A 20,336-nucleotide genomic window follows, 5' to 3' on the forward strand; every position below is an offset into this window, starting at 1 on the left:
GTTTTTTTCTAGGGTTTGGGTGTCCTCGAGAGTTTTGGTCGAGCGAGAGGGCCCGGGGGTGCCCCCGTGGTATAAGTTATCACGGTCGAAGTTATCCGGGAGGGGGTTATATCGACAACGACGACATACATACATGGAAAATAATGTTATCGGGGAGGGGGTAGGTCGAACCCCCCCCCCTCGTGTTGAAGTTATCGGGACACGGGGTATATCGACAACGACATATCCGATAAAAAATAAGAAGACGAAGAAGAAATAAAAAGAGGAGAAGAAGATATTAATAGAGGAGAAGATTGAAGAAAAAAAGAAAAAAAAGAGGAGAAGAAGAAAGGAATAGAGGAGAAGAAGAGAAAATAGAATATGAATAGAGGAGAAGAAGAGAAAATAGAATATTCTATTTTCTCTTCTTCTCCTCTATTCCTTTCTTCTTCTCCTCTTCTTTTTCTTCTTTTTTCTTCTTCTTATTTTCCTTTTTCCTCTCCTTCTTTTTCTTCTTCTTCAATATCTTCCTAGCTATATATATATAATACTTTTCTAAAAATGTAACTTTTGCATATATAAACTTTTTCTTCTTCTTCCTTCTTCCTTCTCTTCCTTCTTTTCCTAAATATATAAAACTTTTCTAAAAATGAAACTAACCTAAAATGTACTAAATCAGAGAACATATATAGATAAAACTAACCTAAAATGTACCCAAATGTACTAAAAATCTAACTTTTATATGCACAGAGAACATACATATATACATTTTTATAAAAATGCAAAAAACAAATCATCATATATATGAACAAAAAATCTAAAAAAGGACATATAATCAGATATACACACATACATTACTGACACATTACGGCCTCACGCACAGTATTCCCATGGGTGTCGCCTTACCATGGCCCGGGACCGTTTGCGCCTTTTGGCTCACGTATATGATAGTGTCGCTAGCATCCATATGACAGAGAACCCGGGCCAACATGACTAGTCGTGAACCCAAAGTGGCACTAACTTACGGGGACAGGCATACATGAATCAACATCGAGCATGTCGGTCAGCAGCGTGCGAATCCGGGCTATAGCACTGGGCTAACAGGACTCCGGTGAACCGGGCTGTAGCAGGCTAGGCAGGACTCTGGATGTCACCGCGTGACATTTCCCCGAAGGGACAGACACAGGAACGAAGTGAATCACATGCCGGCCAGTCAAGTGTTCCGGAGCAGTAGTGCTGGGCTAGCAGGACTCCGGTGAACCGGGCTGTAGCAGACTACTATGGCTCATGGAAGCACAAGACTACATTTCCCCATAAGAGAGGCTACCAAGGATAAACAACTAGGTTGTCGGATCCCACACATACCAAGCATTTCAATCATACACACATATGCTCGATATGTGCAAACACAACATGGCATCACAACAAGACTCTACGACTCAGAGTATTTATTCATTAGGCTCCGAGGAGCGAGATATTACAAACATGGGTCTCATGACCCAACATTCAGAGCATACAAGTCAAAGCACATGCGGAAGCTTAACATGTCTGAGTACAGACATCTACAAATGAAAAAGGCTGAGAAGCCTGACTATCTACCAGATCCTGCCGAGGGCACAAGATCGTAGCTGAGGTATCAAGCTAAACGTCGAAGTCCACACGGAACTACTAGCGAGACTGACGTCTCTCTGCAAAACATAAGATAGGCAAACGTGAGTACAAATGTACCCAGCAAGACTTACATCAGAACTATCTACATATGCATCGGTATCAACAAAGGGGTGGTGGAGTTTAACTGCAGCAAGCCAGCTTTGACTCGGTGGCTATCCTGAACTACGACTGCAAGTAACTCTTTTGAGGTGGCGCACACGAGTCCACAAATTCACCATACCAATACACCAATATGGATCCGCTCCCGTCTCCCTACGAGAACACCATCCATAGCACTCACGCTTATCTTGCGCATTTTAGAGTATCCACTTTCACTTGTCTATGAAATGTACAGGCAACCCAGAAGTCCTTTTCCGCGGACACGGCTATTCGAATAGATGATGTTAACCCTGCAGGGGTGTACTTCTTCACACACGCTCTCGCCACTTACCACCATGTACACATCGTGTATCTCGGCAACTTTCAAGCCGAAGCCTGGCGAGGGAGTCGTCCATGTCCTGACTAACCACACAAGTCTCTAGTCCAGGTTTATCGCCTATTCGGGTTCCATCCGCATGGAGATCCGCCCGGGGTGTCGCTCACGGCCCCAAACGATGTGAGCAGGGTTCCCAAGCCCACCATCCGGGTGCCACTTGGTACACCGTGCCACTGTGCCTAGTCTGTCCCAAGCCCACCTGTACCGGGTGCCACTTGGTAGACTACTAACACTACCTACAAACACAAGAAACTAGTTGCAACTCCTGGACAGAGATCAAGTTGATTAATAAGTCGAGAGGGGTCGAGTTACCGAAACCCAATGTGTGGTAGTAACTGTTCATGGATCACAAACACAGAACTCAGTACCTAAGGACGGTTTCAATGAGACAACCCACCATGTACTCCTACATGGCCTCTCACCGCTACCTTTACCAAATCGTGTTCACACACTTAGCTCTCAACAGTAGGACATGTTCACAACTTCCCAATTCATCCCTGATGAATCAAACCTGACACAACTCTAAGCAATAGCAGGCATGACAAACAAGCATGAATGAGTAGGCACATCAGGGCTCAAACAACTCCTACTCATTCTAGTGGGTTTCATCTATTTACTGTGGCAATGTCAGGTCATGCAGAGGAAAGGGGATCAACTACCGCAGTAGGTAACAGTTGAAGCGTTGTTGTCCTAATGCAGTAAAAGAGAGCAGGAGCGAGAGAGTGGGATTGTATCGGAATGAACAGGGGGATTTTGCTTGCCTGGCACTTCTGAAGATAGTATAGTTCTTCATCGGTGTCATCGAACTCATCGTCGGAACCACGTCTATCGAGAGGGGACAAACACCGGCAAACAAGGAAGAACACAATCAATGCAATGCAACAATTATGATGCATGATTATGACATGGCAATATGATGTGATTTGGCCTAATGCAACTAGCAACACAATTAAGTGTAGTTGGTTTGAACCCAAGGTTCAAATTCAAACTCCACATATGGTTATTTAAATGCCATTCATTTCATTTGTCCTAAACAGTAGCTATAAGTTGTTCTAACATGCATGAAAATGGTACAGATGGATAGACTGGATTTTTCTGATCATTTTTCATATATAATTTATCTTATTTGGAGCTACGGTTGAATTTCTATGATTTTTAGAAGTTTATAGGATTTTCTGGAATTTCCTGAATAAGAATAAATCCAGAAAATGATTTATAGCGTCAGCATTACGTCACAGTGACGTCAACAAGTCAACTGGGCGGTCCAGGTCAAACCTGGACGGTGGGGCCCGCGTGTCAGTGTCACAGGGGCTAATCCTATTTTAGTTAAACCTAAACTAGGAAATTAGCAGGGGCTGGCCCCACATGTCAATGACCCAGGGAAGGTCAAACCCCTAGTCAACAGGCCTAACACGCCGGCGTTCAGCCGCCGGCGGCAGTAGATGCGGCGGAGGGCTCGGGCTCGCTGTTCCGACGACCGTTTGGACGGCGGAGAGCGGCTACGGGGAGCTGGGGCTCACCTGCGCCCGTTGCAGCTAGCAGCAGTAGCTAGGGCGGCCGGAGCTCGCCGAAAACGAGCTCGAGGCGGCGGCCGGCGTTCGGGTGTGCGCGGCGATGCGGTTGCGGTGGCCGTAGCGGCGCGAGCGTGGCACCTATGGGCTCTACGCAGCACGGCGAGCAGGTTGGGCACGATGGCCGGTCCATTAGTTGGCTGGGAGCACGTCGGCGACGAGAGCAGGCGGCGGCGCGTGCGCGTGAGCGCGGTGTGGTCGCTACGGTGCGCGGCAGAGCGAATGGAGAGGGGGAGGATGGGCAGATGCTCACGGTGATCGTCGTGGGGTGGACGACGAGCTCGGGGGATGACCGGAGCAAACGGGGCGGCGGAGGCGATCTCGGCGGCCGCAGGTTGAAGACGACGACGGTGAAGACGAAACGGAGCTTCCCGGCACACTTGGCACGGTGAGGAGGAAGAGTAGGTCGAGGCGGAGCTCTGGGATGCGTCGGGGAGGTGAGGCAGTGGCTGTGGGCGTGGGGTTACGGCGGCGCGTCCATGGAGGCTTCGACCATGGCGGGGAAAGGGGCGAGGGGGAGAGCGAGGGAGGGAGAGATCGATCCGAATGGTTCTGGGGGTGGCTTGGCGCTACGGAAGGCTCAAGGCGCCTCGGGGAAGCAGGAGGTGGCTCGGCGCGTGCGCGCGCGCGTCGGCACACGCCCTGCCTACAGGCCTGAGGAGGAAGACGACAGGAGCTGCGGTGGTGGGCTGGGCTGCACAGTTGGGCCGCCAGGTGGCTGCAGGAGGTAAGTCCAGGTGGGTTTTCTCTCTCTCTCTCTCTCCTTTTCTAATTCCTTTCTGTTTTTCTATTTTTTCTGTAGTTTCAGGGCTTTATTAAAAATACTTAGGCACATTCAAAATCATGAAACTTTCTCAAGCCCACTGTTTGGAATATATCCAACAGTAAACATTTAAGTTTATGATTATTTGGACATTTAAAATATTTTATAGCATTTAAATGACCAAATGCAAATAACATATGATTTAATCAAGTGACCTTATGATATCCTAGAAAAGTGTGCACCATTTTTGTCAGAGGTTCTAGACCAAGGCAAAGATGATGAACATTTTTGAAGGGCAATTCAGGTTCATTGAAAATATTTTTATTTTGATCCTAATTGCATTTCATTTGGTGCTAGGGTTTGTCATCCCCATTTCAAATTTCAAACAAATATAGACATGATGCATGGATGCTTATGAAACTAATTGCAATCAAACTCTAGGGTTGTGACACACATATACATATAATCTGGAAAAAAACATCATAAATATGTGAAAAAACAGAGGAGAGGACAGGGGGGCGGCGCCGGCCTGACCAAGGAGAGGTGCGGCGTGGTCGGGGCAGGCGCAGAGGCACGGCGCCGACGTCGGTGCAGAGGGCGGCGACGGCGGCGTGGTCGGGGCAGGGGCGATGGCGTCGACGGGGCAGAGGGCGGCGACGGCGTCGACGGGGCGGGTCGGGGGCGCGGCAGAGGCACGGCGAGGGCGCGCGGCGTGGTCGGGGGGCAGGAGCGACGGCGGCGTGGTCGGGGCGGGGCAACGGCGGCTTGGTCAGGGGCGCGGCAGAGGCACGGCGAGCTCGGGCAGCCTGGCGGCGTCGTCGGAGGGATCGAAGAACTGACGAAATTTTCACAAGTGCTGGCTTATATAGCAAACCCATTGGTACCGGTTGGTGGCACAAACCGGTACCAATGCCACCCTTTAGTCCCGGTTGGTGTCACCAACCGGGACCAAAGGCCTCTTTTCAGCAGCCCAAAGGGCGGGAAGCGGCGGCCTTTGGTCCCGGTTGGTGGCACCAACCGGGACTAAAGGGGGGGGCATAGGTCCCGGTTGGTGGCACGAACCGGGACCAAAGGGTGGCATTGGTCCCGGTTCGTGCCACCAACCGGGACCAATGGACTTGCACAGCGGCATGGTGGGGGGAGTTTAGTCCCACCTCGCTAGTTGAGAGCGTCGACTACCTGTTTATAAGCACTGCTGCCTCCTCTCTCTCGAACTCCTCTGAACTACAGGCCTATGGGCCTAATTTGACACTGCTTTGCCTGTGGGCCTGCTGGGCCTTCTGCGGGCCTGAATCCTGGCCCAACTAGCCGGGTTTCTAGTCGTATTCAGGCCATGGTGGCCCAGGAGGTGGCATTTTTTTATTTTTTTCCAGTTTTTTTGTTTTCTTTGTTGCTTTATTTTTTTATTTTGTTTCTACTTACAACAAAATACTTACTGTTGCTATTTTATTTATTTTATTAAGGTTTATTTATTTTGTTTTATTATAGTTTATTTTATTTTGTTTCTACTTATTTATTTTATAAAAGTTTATTTTATTTATTTTATTTTGTTTCTACTTATTTATTTTATTTTATTTTGTTTTTTCTACTTAATTATAAAAGTTTATTTTGTTTATACTTATTTATTTTATTTTGCTTTTTTGCTTTTTGTATTTATTTTATGAAAATTCTTTTTGCTTTTAATATTTTGAACAGAAAATACTTTGATAATTTTAGTTGCATAAATTCTATATAATTTTAGTTTCAATAATACTAGAGGTTTATAAAAGCTTTTTAGTTGATTCCTTTAGTACCGGTTCTTTCTGCCCTTTCTGACTTCATTTGTTATTTTTCATGCATTTATTGATTATTTTGAGCTATAAGACCCTGAAATTGAAATAGTACCGGTTCTTTATTGCTATTTGCCCGTCCCTGCATATTATTGAGTCCGCTCCTAGCGTGCCTTTTCTAGTCAGTCTCCCCTCATACCGTGATTTAGGGAGACCTATCTTCTTAAGGCCAGGAATGAAGTCAACACAAAACCTAATGACATCCTGTGTTTGATGGCCCATGGAGATGCCTCCTTCTGGCCTAGCGCGGTTACGGACATATTTCTTTAGGACTCCCATGAACCTCTCAAAGGGGAACATATTGTGTAGAAATACGGGCCCCAGAATCACAATCTTGTCGACTAGATGAACTAGGACATGCGTCATGATATTGAAGAAGGATGGTGGGAACACCAGCTCGAAACTGACAAGACATTGCGCCACATCACTCCTTAGCCTTGGTATGATTTCTGGATCGATCACCATCTGAGAGATTGCATTGAGGAATGCACATAGCTTCACAATGGCTAATCGGATGTTTTTCGGTAGAAGCCCCCTCAATGCAACCGGAAGCAGTTGCGTCATAATCACGTGGCAGTCATGAGACTTTAGGTTCTGAAACTTTTTCTCTGGCATATTTATTATTCCTTTTATATTCAACGAGAAGCCAGTCGGGGCCTTCATACTGAGCAGGCATTCAAAGAAGATTTCTTTCTCTTCTTAGTTCGCCGAGACCCTTTCCAAAGATTACATGTAAATCATTGACATTGATGGTTGGTCGGAAGAAATCGACGATGGCCTAGGTACACATGCATTTGTCCAGGTATATACTTTCAGTGTCATCTAAACAGTGCGTGCCTGCGTGGTATCCCTTGTTTGTCTGTCCTGAAAGGTTACTGAGAGTGGGCCAATCGTTGATGGTTACAAACAGCAACACGTGCAGGTTAAATTCCTCCTGTTTGTGCTCATCCCACGTACGTACACCGTTTCCATTCCACAGCTGTAAAAGTTCTTCAACTAATGGCCTTAGGTACACATCAATGTCGTTGCCGGGTTTCTTAGGGCCTTGGATGAGAACTGGCATCATAATGAACTTCCGCTTCATGCACATCCAAGGAGGAAGGTTATACATACATAGAGTCACGGGCCAGGTGCTGTGATTGCTGCTCTCCTCCCCGAAAGGATTAATGCCATCCGCGCTTAAACCAAACCATACGTTCCTTGGGTCACCTACAAACTCAGCCCAGTACTTTCTCTCGATTTTTCTCCACCGCGAGCCGTCAGCGGGTGCTCTCAACTTCCCGTCTTTCTTACGGTCCTCACTGTGCCATCGCATCAACTTGGCAAGCTCTTCGTTTCTGAACAGACGTTTCAACCGTGGTATTATAGGAGCATACCACATCACCTTCGCAGGAACCCTCTTCCTGGGGGGCTCGCCGTCAACATCACCAGGGTCATCTTGTCTGATCTTATACCGCAATGCACCGCATACCGGGCATGCGTTCAGATCCTTGTACGCACCGCGGTAGAGGATGCAGTCATTAGGGCATGCATGTATCTTCTGCACCTCCAATCCTAGAGGGCATACGACCTTCTTTGCTGCGTATGTACTGTCGGGCAATTCGTTATCCTTTGGAAGCTTCTTCTTCAATATTTTCAGTAGCTTCTCAAATCCTTTGTCAGGCACATCATTCTCTGCCTTCCACTGCAGCAATTCCAGTACGGTACCGAGCTTTGTGTTGCCATCTTCGCAATTGGGGTACAACCCTATTTTGTGATCCTCTAACATGCGATCGAACTTCAGCTTCTCCTTTTGACTTTCGCATTGCATCCTTGCATTGACAATGACCCGACGGAGATCATCATCATCGGGCACATCGTCTGCTTCCTCTTGATCTTCAGCAGCTTCCCCCGTTGCAGCATCATTGGGCACATCGTCTGGTTCCTCTTGATCTTCAGCAGCTTCCCCCGTTGCAGCATCACCGTATTCAGGGGGCACATAGTTGTCATCGTCCTCTTCTTCTTTGCCTCTTCCATCATAACCCCTATTTCTCCGTGCCTCGTCCAAACATTATAGTGTAGCGTGAAACCCTTGTAAAGCAGGTGGGTGTGAAGGATTTTCCGGTCAGAGTAAGACTTCGTATTCCCACATTCAGGGCATGTACAACACATAAAACCATTCCGCTTGTTTGCCTCAGCCACTTCGAGAAAATCATGCACGCCCTTAATGTACTCGGAGGTGTGTCTGTCACCGTACATCCATTGCCGGTTCATCAGAGCTTCGAGAGGAAAAAGCTTAACTAGTGTGGCTCGGGCATTTCATCGAACACCTCATGTGCATTGGAGGTGAGCTAGAGCACCACAAAGCCCTCCCCTCGCCGGCCAGAGAAAAACAGAGCACTGGAGTGCTCGGCTCGCGGGCGAGGGGTACATATAGGCACCTCATTGGTCCCGGTTCGTGGCATGAACCGGGACTAAAGGGCAGCCTGTGGTCCCGGTTCAAGCCACCAACCGGGACCAATGGTGGTGGGCCAGGAGCGAGGCCCATTGGTCCTGGTTCGTCCCACCAACCGGGACCAAAGGGGCCAGACGAACCGGGACCAATGCCCCCACGAGGCCCGGCAGGCCCCTGGCCTCACGAACCGGGACCAGTGCCCCCATGGGTCCCGGTTCTGGACCGAACCGGGACTAATGGGCTGACCCGGCCTGAACCAAAGCCGTCTTTTCTACTAGTGGATCAGTTTTGTCGTGGCTTGACTATCTGCTCGCCCTGCACGGTCATCACTCGGACTGTGCGCGTATGCAGCTGCTGGGATTGTGGCAAGTGGAGGAGGCATCATAGAAAGACTTCGGTTGGGTTGTGCCTCTCAAGTACCCGGTCTCGAGCCCCGGGCTGAAAACCCTAAGGCTGGCCCTTGTTGGTTATACTTGGCAATGGCCGCGTCTTCTGCGTCGTTACCTTGATGAAGGGATTGCCTGGAGTTTTCTCGGCCGTGATCTTTAGGCTGAAAGCACACGATCTGACCTTCGATGGTTGGATGAGGCGACGACAGCATTTCTGTGTCGTTTCCATCATGGAGGCGTTGTCTTTTTAGAACCTTTCTCATAGTCTATGTGTTGTCAAAAGATGGTTGGTATAGATGGCTGCTGAAGTACATCATCGGTCGCTGTTTTGGTCGCTTCAGGAGATTTTTATTTCTTCTTCTTTTCTTTATGCATCTAGGCATTAGCTTCGGTTTTATATGACTTTGCTATTTGTTGGCGTGATTTTGTGTGTTTGCGTGTGTTGGCTGTGTGTATCCTAGATATGCAGAGGCCGGGTGTATATTCGTTATGACTGTATCCCTCGAAGCTATATTATAAGTCAATAAAAAGCACCCTTTGTCAAAAAGTGTCAAAAACATGAAACTACCCAAAAGGTAGAATTTTCACTCGGAAATATATAAAGGGAACTAGCATATTCTACACGTTGTAGAAATAAAGGAAAGGAGCACAAATATACGTTGACATATAGGATGTAATTAAATTACTAGTCAAATAGTTGGATAGTGGTTCAATCAATTGATACATCGAACGAGCTGGTAAATTCGATATAGAATTAGTATAAACAGGGATGGATCATCCAGATGGCCTCTGCCCACGCATGTATGAACATTGCAAACTCTGTGTTGGATTGACGTCCTGGAGTCCCTTTATTATTTGGTAGAAGAGAATATGATAGTCAAGGCATGAGTAATTAAGTACTCCCTTCATTCCTCGATTCCAATTAATAAGACACATATGCATCTTAAAATTGAACTTTGACCATAAATTAGACCAAATAAATATGGGTCATATGTGACAAAAATTATACCGCTGAATTCGTATTCGGAATAAGTTTTCAGTGATATAATTTTTTAGTCACAGAAACATATACCATTGGTCTAATTTAGAATGAAAGTAGGATTTTGATATATGTGTGTGCTTTATTTATTGGAATGGAGAGAGTGCATATTACATGTTTGTTTAACTACACAAAACGCTGCATGTGTATCATGTTTATTTAAATATCCTTTTCAGGGGGAATTATTTATATCACTTTACTCACAATGTGTTGCACGCACACCATACTTATGAAGCACAATATACAATAATGCGAGCTAGCAATATATATTGTGCATGTCGTTAGCCATAAAAGGTTTTCATGCTTAAAGTGGCGACTTTCTACAAAAAATATTAAGGATGAGACCAATTGGTGAGGTGGTTGCTTAGAGACTAAGAATTGAAGTGCAAGCTAGATTTCCTTCAACATATATATTCGACCGTGACACGCAGAGATACATAGAGAAAGAAAGAAAGGAAGAAGCACTAACTATTAGAGCTAAGGATGATGGATGAGATATGAATGGTGCTAGCCTTTTTGGTCTCTAGCCTTGCTGCTCATGTATTGTCCATCGAGGCTCCTCCAATATCCAAATGGACCCTAGCTACGTACCTCCATCCATCCATTTGATCTTTAAGCATAAAACGACAACTTAAAAACAGGCCACTAGTGTACTTTTGCTCTTTTTTTACACAAATGAACAAATTAAATCAAACCGAACGTTTTATTTGTCAGTAAACAGAATTCCTCCAGTACCTATAATTGCAAATTTCCTAGATCAGTGCATGCATATATACGTACGAAACAAAAGTCAATTCGGTCCATTTAATTTGTTCCAACGACAGAAGCTTTCATCTGTTACATGTGTACATGTACCAGTAGTTAGTAAAAGCACTCAGCTATGCAATACTCAACTAACTTGATAGCTGATGCGCCCATGTTTAGTGCCTTACTGTTTTTTGCGTCATGTATATTTAGTATTCAATAAAATTGCATGGATGGCGTGCATCTTATTATGTAACAAATCAAGTGCACAATTTGAACCGCTCCTTGTGCGTATTTAGACCTGATGGTGATGTAGTTTGATGCATGATCCGGTTGTCATATACTCCCTCTGTATCATAATATTTGTCGTTTTAGCAGCTCAAATTGAGCTGCTAAAACAACAAATATTATGGTACAGAGGAAGTATATATTTAGGCACCTTTTAGGATGTGCATCATCAAGGTAGCGACCAGAAGCAAGTATTCAACCCTGCACCTTGCTTTCTGACATCATTTGGGAAAGTATAGATGCCTGATGACCATTGACAAGTGACTATCCTGTCAGGCTGCGAATCGTGCACAAGACCATTGACAAGTGACCTCACACGACCTTTCCGAAAGGAGTGACCTCGCACCAATGAATAATTCATGACATATAAATGCTTTCCTTTGCCCTTTGCTAGTTTCCAGAGTTAGGTTTTCAAAGCAATGGATGCATGATATCCTACTTGACAATGCAAGGTTTAAACCATTTGGTTTTTAATTGTTTTGATCTGTGGTAGCTAGATAGCTGACCATGATTGTATGTATGTACACCATGATCGGTCTTTATAGACTCAAGATTGTTATATACACACCATGCATGATGAGGCCTTATTAGAAAATGAGCCATGGCGAGCTTACGTACACTATTAAAGAAAAGTCTCACCAACATAGATAATTTTCCTAAAATTTACGTCGCATACGCATTTGTCGTGTGTTACAAAGGGTGGTCACACCCATCTTTTCCTAGAAAGTTTGTGATATATCACCTCTAGTTGTTCAATAAAAACCGTGCTATAACACCCATCGATCTTAGCTTCTTTTTCGCCACTCTCTCCCTCCAAGTCACCTCCCCCCCGCCTCCGCCCATTTCCGCTTCCGTTCCACCTCTTCCACCATACCTACTAGGTTCCCATCGGCATGTGCAACGAGGACCGCCAATTCATACACATGTGGGTACATACTACCAATCTGACAAGATGAGCCGCTGTCCACGATGAAGCATCTAGGAGGTAATGGAAACTTCATCAACAGTTCTGGTGGGTTCATTTTTGAATTGCCGAAGTGACATTCGAGCAAAAGAATATCATTTTAGTGTATTTTAAATCTATAACTCATTAAGTTATGTGAGTCAATATTTGACCTTGTCTTGTCATTTTCTACTTAATATAAAGTGGAAGGAGATAGGTAAAGGTGTCCCTTTTTTCAAAAAGTGGGGAATACCCTCGGCCTCTACATTGAGTGAGTGATGCACACAAACATATATTATTAATTATAGAAAACACCAAACAGATTGGCTGAGATAGAAGAAAAGGAAAAACCTTGAGGCAATCGAATAGGACATGCCTCGCGACAGCATCCCCAAATCGTACCACCTTCAAGACAACGCCTTCAAAAATAAAACAATGCTCACATGCAGATGTTGGCTAGTCCAACCAGACGTCAGCCCAAGGGCTATGAAACCGAAGCAGGTCTTCGAACCAATCAACAAGGTAATGACGCGCGGACGTCTATGCCATAAGGAAAGATCCTAAGTTTTCCCGAGAGCATCCCGAGGCCTGTTGCCATTGTCACCACCTGCCATTCTATCGACCTGCCCACACAGAACTAGCCTGACCTGGGAGAAAATGTCGTAAGGAAAGATGCCATCCCATCTGTTCTAGTCACTATCGCACCGCCATCTTGCTGACTCTTGTCGTGCACGCCACGACCGTGCCTAGTAGTCGTCCCTACCAGATGCATCACATCAGCGACATTCTCCGGTGGCAGTGGGGGAGAGGCGTGTTGCGCCTCACACAGCATCCCAATGCAACCGGCCAAATGCCTAGTGCATCATGTCAGATCCGTCTGATTTGACAAACCTCACCGCCGCTGAGCTACACCAACCCACGTACCGGCGCGCACAATTCGTGCATAGAAATGTTGAATCTGCGCCGCTGGCCACCACAAACGAGACATCCACCACCGGCGCTAGGGTTTCACCCATTGGCGCCGCTAAGGTCGATCTTTGGTTCGGTAGGTAAAGCCATCCCTAATGACCATGAGGAACCGTTTCTATGACATATCTATGGTAGGCTCGGTAGGTAAAGCCTGACCTAGTGGTGTCAAATAACATTACATATTTTTAGGGAACCAGCATGTGGTTGGATGGTTAGGAGGGTGATTGTACTTTCAGTCCACTAGGGATCACCACATTGTTGTTGGCAATAGCTTTGCTATCTTCATGAAGGCGGAATATTCTTTCAGTGAAGAGACAACATTTCCGATGATGACGAGGTGCTTGTGTGCGCTCGTTGTCTTTTCTTCCCTTTTAAGTTTTCATACACAGATGTGCATAGGTACCTAGCTTGTCTTCAAAATTTCCAACCAAAAATGATGACGACAACAAAATGGAACATGAATGTATCTATCGGCTCGGATGGGGATGACTATGATGACATAGTATGTTGCAAGCAAAAGGGAATCTTCACGGATCTATAATTCAGGCTAGCTGATATGAACAAAGACTCACTGGACCTCAATGAGCGCTAGTGCATGTTGGTTGAGGAAAATGCTCTAACAAGCCGAGTTAGGGGGAGAGGATTTATGGCACGCAGGTGCGGCGCACTGAGTCCCTCGTGCGTGTTTTTTCTTTTGGCTTCCAATTTTCAAACTTTTATATCTTTTGAAACAAAAGTCCAAATTAAGTTACACTTTCATATTCGTGTTTCTCATGACGAGGGCATTCAAATAAGATCCATTTTTACGTTTGGAAGAGTTTGTTAATTTTTTTTGTTAAGTTTTAACTTTTGAAACTTAGTACGAGTGACCAATGAAATCAGAACTTTAGTATGTATGACTGACAAAATAAAATTGCTTGAAGTTTCAACTATGAAACTTGATATGAGCGACCGAGAAAATCGTAAGTTTCAGATGCAAACTCGTAAGTTTCAAAGATTAAAACTTAATATTGTGCCCTCGAGCGGGATCAGACTACTTCATGGATCACGAGGCAATTGGGTGGCCGAGCAGGATTGCGCAGGTGCATGCTCCCGCACCAGCATGCCCCTGCGAATTTCTGTAAAATTAGGTAGACACTTTAGCTTGGCTGTTTGTACACAAACAGCTAGCTGCTCAGTTCATGGATATGTAGCTGAAAGAACTATCTAGGTCACCACTCTTGTTAAGTTTGTAAACATGCAATTACCATAGCACAGATTTTGAAATCAAAATCCAGCATGCGGCTCAGGAAAAAAATGCAAATTAATATAGTTATTGCAGTAGTTATTTTAACGTGTTTGTTACTCGTAAGTTACCCGAAAATGTCGTTGAAGTTAGGCAATTTTGGTGGAGAGGAAGTGGAGAGCTACGAGGCCGAGTTGTGTCCCCGGCAAGGCCTCGGTAAAAACTCGTCGGAGTGCTGATGAGGCGAGGAAGCAGATTGACCGGTGCGGATGTCACTGCAACGTTCGCTCAGATTGGAGAACGAATTGAGCCTAAGACAGGGACACCACCACCGTCAGCGGTGTCGCCGGCAAGGGCTTGTCAAGACCTAGCTGTAGGCAGGGGATGCAGCAAGTAGCGGCTTTGCGGCTAGAGATAAGTCCATGGAAAGGGCGGGAGGGGGCTCGAAAGGAAGAAGGCAATGCCCGTACGTTGGGCTGAAATCCAAAGAGAGTCGACCAACGCCAAATTTTTTGTACCACAAGTCGCAAATAGTCGGCCCTTAGTTTAAATGTGAGGTGACCTTTCCAAAATCAGGGTTGAATTTATTATTCGTGTTTATGAACTCGGATTTTAAGTATTTAGGACAACATATAGATGTATATGTAACTTGTATGTGAATATGATGTGAAAAATCACATGCTCAGATGCACCGGATACGCTTTCTCCAACCCTGGGACTATTAGCATCCATGCTACATTTTATCATCATGCAAATCCAAAGAAATTCGATCCAATATTTTGAGAATCCGCTGAACCAAAGGTGATGGAGGAAAGGACAGAAAAGCTGAGGCTATGCGCCTTTGCTCAGCTGCCGCTAGCTGTACATACGTACTATCGATCGGTCGATGGATGGGAGTGCTTTATCGATCGACCAGGTAGAGGAACAGGTGGCGATAAGATCCTGCAGGTGCAGGCCAAAGATTGATATGTCGGATGGAGCACCGGCCATTTGTTTCTTCCATATATACTCCTCTCCGTAGCTCTGCTTTAGAGCATGGTTACTATTATAGCCAGCTGCTGGCTATAAGCCAGTGCCATGTCATCTACAACCCATCTTATAGTCAGCATGTATAAAAGTAGATCAAAAGATTGTATTATTTTTTTTATTATGTGGCTCATCTTTCATTCTCACAAAGTGCCTAGGAGCACGTGCTAGAGCTAGCTCTTCACGAAGAGCCCGCTTACCTTCTCTCTCCTCTCCTCTTTCCTCCAACTAAGCAGAAATATACTAATTTATCCCTCCGGCCATACGCCCTTCATTCTTCTCCACTCTTCCCCACTCATCCCTCGCCGCCGCTGCCGCCACCGCTGCCATTGTAGCTGTGCAGCTCGGACGCGCGCTTGCCCAGCCCCTTCCCCTCGGCGCCCCCGAGCTACCCAATCACGGCCACCTTTGCGCACCGGCCGGCCGGATTTGGGGCGGATCCGGTCGGTCTTGAGCTCACCCGGCTGTGGGAGGCCGCGCCGCGCCATGGACTGGCCGGGCACCGGGCCGGAAGACCCTGGCAGGGCCGCAAGGCCACATGCAGGCAGTGACTCCTCCTCTAGCCGCTCGGATCTACACCGTTGGTGGTCCGCCGACAGATACACGAATGGCGGACGGCCGGGCTCGGTGCTAGCCCAAAAGCTCGTCGGCGCATCGTTGCCGCTCATTAAGTGCGACCACTGCCCAAAGAAGGTCGTGCGCCGCGTGTCTACAACGCCGGAACATCCAGGATGGGTGTTCATCAAGTGCTTAAACGATGGGGTATGTGCTCTTTTTAGCTTCGGTTTGTGCTCTAGATTTGACTAGTTGTGCTAACTTTAAATTTTGTTATGTAGAATGGATGCAGGTTTTGGTATTGGGAAGAAGAGTATATCGATATATTGATAGAGCATTTAGTAGATGTTCGTGCACTTTTAGCTAGCATAGAGGCTGTAGATGAGACAAGTTCACTTGTTGCTAGATTAGAGGCTAGACACCAGACTAGATGCGAGAAAGCAACCTCTACTTCTTTAGGCTCGAAGAAGAAGAAAGAAACACGCAAGATGGAGGCGGCTCCTCCGCAGATCAACAATGAGTGTATCGAGAAGGCGCTAATCCAACTTACAGGAGCAGTTATGGAAGTTGGATATCTTCTAAAATGTATTCTTGTGGTTTTTGATTTTTTTGGTCTTGCTTTTCTAGTCAAAATTTGGTGATGTATTCCCATGTACCAAGAATGAATGATGAAAAAAAGTTTAAGGGGTTGAAAAGAAAAAAATATGCGGACAGGATGCGGCCGGGATGCGTCCGCGCATTGGGCGCACGGCCACCGCATCCAAAAACGGTCCGGACACGACCCTATTGCCCTACCCAAACGGACAGAATCCGGGCAAAGCGGACATCCGTTTGAGGTCGCGCGGTGGAGTTGGCCAGACACCGTAGATATCATCACTGTCACTCCATGCCTAGCTTGAGATTTTGCAATGGTCCACAGCACACATGCATGCTCTTCGATGCTCCATATCGATCTTTACGTCTTTTCACGCACTTATTTACAAGCGTGACCCATACTACTACCTTGGTCGAACAACAAGCATATCCCGGGAACTTTGCACACCACAGATACCCAACTTGAAATCATTAATTTTCGACCATCTCTAGATTGGAAAGCAAGAGCTAATTGTGACATTCCTATTTGTCTCTAGTTAGCTATATCTTCTTCCAATCTCGAACAAAGATACTCGCTCCGGTCAGTATTAATTGTTGTTGATATCAACGGCAATTAATATGGATTGAAGGGAGTGGCTAATTATGACCTTCTTGTGATAATTAGAACTTATTTATTACTGCAATTTCAATCTTTAGAGCAAGTATAATAGTGGATTATATACCTGCTTACATGGCACTTTTGCCTCTGGAGATGAGAGGCATGGAAAAAGTGAAGGACTGGGCTCTTATGCAAGAGCCCACCTCTACGCGTGCTCCTAGCTAAAAACATTTAATGTGATAAAACAGATAGAGAGAAAGTAAAAGAAAAGTTGTAACGTTATAGCCAACTTTGTAGTCAACACTATTGTATGAGTAATTGATAATTAATGCTAACTTTTGATGGCATGACATGCTCATATAGCTAGCAGCTAGCTATACTATTAACCATGCTCTTAGGGATTTTTTCTTATGAAGCTTTAATATTTACGAGACAAAAGTATTAGAAATTAACTTTCCTATGGACCACATTGCACTCAGTTAGTCAAAGAGACTTCCTTTCTTTTCTTTGAATTAATTAATTACTAATACAAATAAGAAAACAAAAATCATATGAGCTGGCCCAGATGCCTTTAGAGTAGTTCTAGAAGAAGTTGTCCGATCGATGGTATGTTTGACATATAAATCTAGAAGTTTTTTTCATTTATGAACTATCAAAAAAATAGGTTACGCACTTACAATTTACATTTCTGTTGACCTGGCCCTTCTCCCTTGTTCTTTTTGCACGGAACAGAAGTGAACATTCTTTTGCCAAAGATTTCACATTCACACTTCATCAACAATGTACATATATACAAGGGGGGAAATTGGATAAATTTTGCATGACTTTTGACTTGCGTGGGTTATTAATTAGTTTCGAATACAATAAAACATCAAAGTGCACGCATCGTACATCTCCACCAACTATAATATACAACTAACAAAAAGGCAATGTACATAGCTTTCCCCGATGAAATCAGCAATTGTTCTCAATATGCATCTCATTCCAATCAATTTAAACTACATACTTTGAGCTGGCTAGACAATGACACTTAAGAGCTACAAGTTCCATTCTGGGAGTGGATGGGCCCACAACGAGCTAAGCATGCAAAAGAATCTCTTTCTCCGTTGCTTTAGTTTGGCCTTTACTACTACTGCTTTCCTTAGCCTCCTCTGATTCCATTTCCATTGTTCCATCCTTTTCAGCTAGCTATAGCTCGCTAGCTAGTGATGCGCCGAATACCCAATCTTTTTGTTTCATTTTCCTTTCTCTCGTCAGGGACAACTAGAGGACAAAGCGAGGACACAACGGTCGACCCGGGGCCATCTGACCAGATATCGCGCCACATCGAACGGTCGAGCAACCACGGCGTGTAAATCGGAAAGCGGTGCAACGCCGTTTGCAAGCTAAAAGGGTGTGACAACGATCTCGGTTGCACCATGTGGCTACACATGGCTCGTCGAAATCAGCTTGACCAAGACTCTACTTCCTAAAAAGGATTTTGCTACCTTATTTGTGATTTTGGAAAATTATATGGTCTCTAGACCTGACCAGCCGCGGAACGCGGTTGACACGATACTGGCATCCAACAATGGTGGGCTAATCTACCCAAACGGGTTGAGAAAAAAAGAGCGAAAGACAGGTTTGGTACTCACTTTTTACACGATTGGCATCTATCAAACAAGCGCAACCGGAGGATTTTCGAAGTTAAACACATGACGGCGATCAGTATATAGCATGTTTAATTATAGACAATTTCGGCATCCTGCGAGAGGTGATTTGATGAAGGGTTCCCTTTAAATTAAATGTCTTGAGTGATTTTCCTCTTTGTTGAGTTCCATGCCTGGTCACACTTTTTTTGGAATAGTTTGGATTGGCCTACCACATGTGTCACGTGGTTGCTTGGTCACACTTGTGATCACAGATTCTAATTCTCCCCATCCTTAATGAAAAAACAGAGCACCTACTGTGTTTGTCAAAAAAATGTCTTACAATTACCTAGTCATATAGCTAGTTAAGTAATTTGTGTTTTATAGATAATACTATTTGTCTTGATTTAGTTACAGGGATTTATATCAAAACCGGTACTTTCTGGTAAAAGTATGAACTTTTCCGAGGGAATTAGGGACCTAGCAGTACTTTTCATTTGAACAATGCAAACAAGATATTTATTTTTGCTTTGAAGGTATGTGTATTCGGCTTGAAATAGAAGCAGCACTAGAATAATTTGATCCAATGTTGAAAATAGCAAGAGATAGAAGAATAGACACGACTATGCACCCATATCCAAGAGAACTAAATGCCATCTATAAGCATGGAGTGCAGTACCACTTGAAAGAATTAAGAGGAGGAGGAGAAAAGAGAATGATTAAATCATTAGAACAATTTGGTACCCATGCCCCCTGCTGCACATATATTCTATTCCATATCGATGGAAAGGAGCCAGAAAGAGAGGAGCTGAAAAGAGAATGGAATCTTGCTCATCTCATCCTCCTCCCTACTTGCATAAATATGTAATTATATTTTGCTCTTAATTACCTTATGCATGCATTTTAGATTACTGCTGATTAATCAAACCAATAATACTGATCATGCATGCATATGGAAAAAGAACATCACCAAATGCTCTCACTACATAATTAAGGATGGCATGCACTAGTGAAGTTTTTGGAACATGCAGGTTGCTAGCTAGTGGGCATGATGCAATATGCAACTATATGTTAGCCACTAAGAGGGAACAAAACAAAGTAGTTTGCCTTAGGCTGGGGAATCAGATGAGGATATTTGTGTGGCGGGGTGACATCAGTGATGCATGCATGCATGCAGCTGCCTAAATAAGTAATTGATTAATTAAGGCAGGCACAAGGAGACAAATTAATAATGAGTGATGAGCATTCTTCCATGTAACATGCTTGGCACTGGTGGTGTATGCTGAGGGACTCGTTTCCACTAACCTAGCTCGACCACTCAATAGCCAGCCACCACAGACAGATTCACCAAGTATACAAAAAAGGAGTAAAGGAGCTTAGGGCATCTTCAAAGCATCGCTAGCATATGTCCGGACGGCGCGGTCCAGACGACAAAAGCCATCCAACGCGGGCTGTATCAGTCCGCGGCGTAGTCTTAACCATGATTTTCTCGTAAATCGGAACCAAACCGGAGGGGGTTGTGGGGGTCCGGACACGCTAAACGTCACACTTGGAGCCGCCCCTCGGCCCACCCAAAAGAAAGGCGGGCCCGCGCTTTTGTAGCAACCCGCACTGTT

This window comes from Triticum aestivum, chromosome 5D (genome assembly GCF_018294505.1).
Source record: "Triticum aestivum cultivar Chinese Spring chromosome 5D, IWGSC CS RefSeq v2.1, whole genome shotgun sequence".
NCBI lineage: Eukaryota > Viridiplantae > Streptophyta > Magnoliopsida > Poales > Poaceae > Triticum > Triticum aestivum.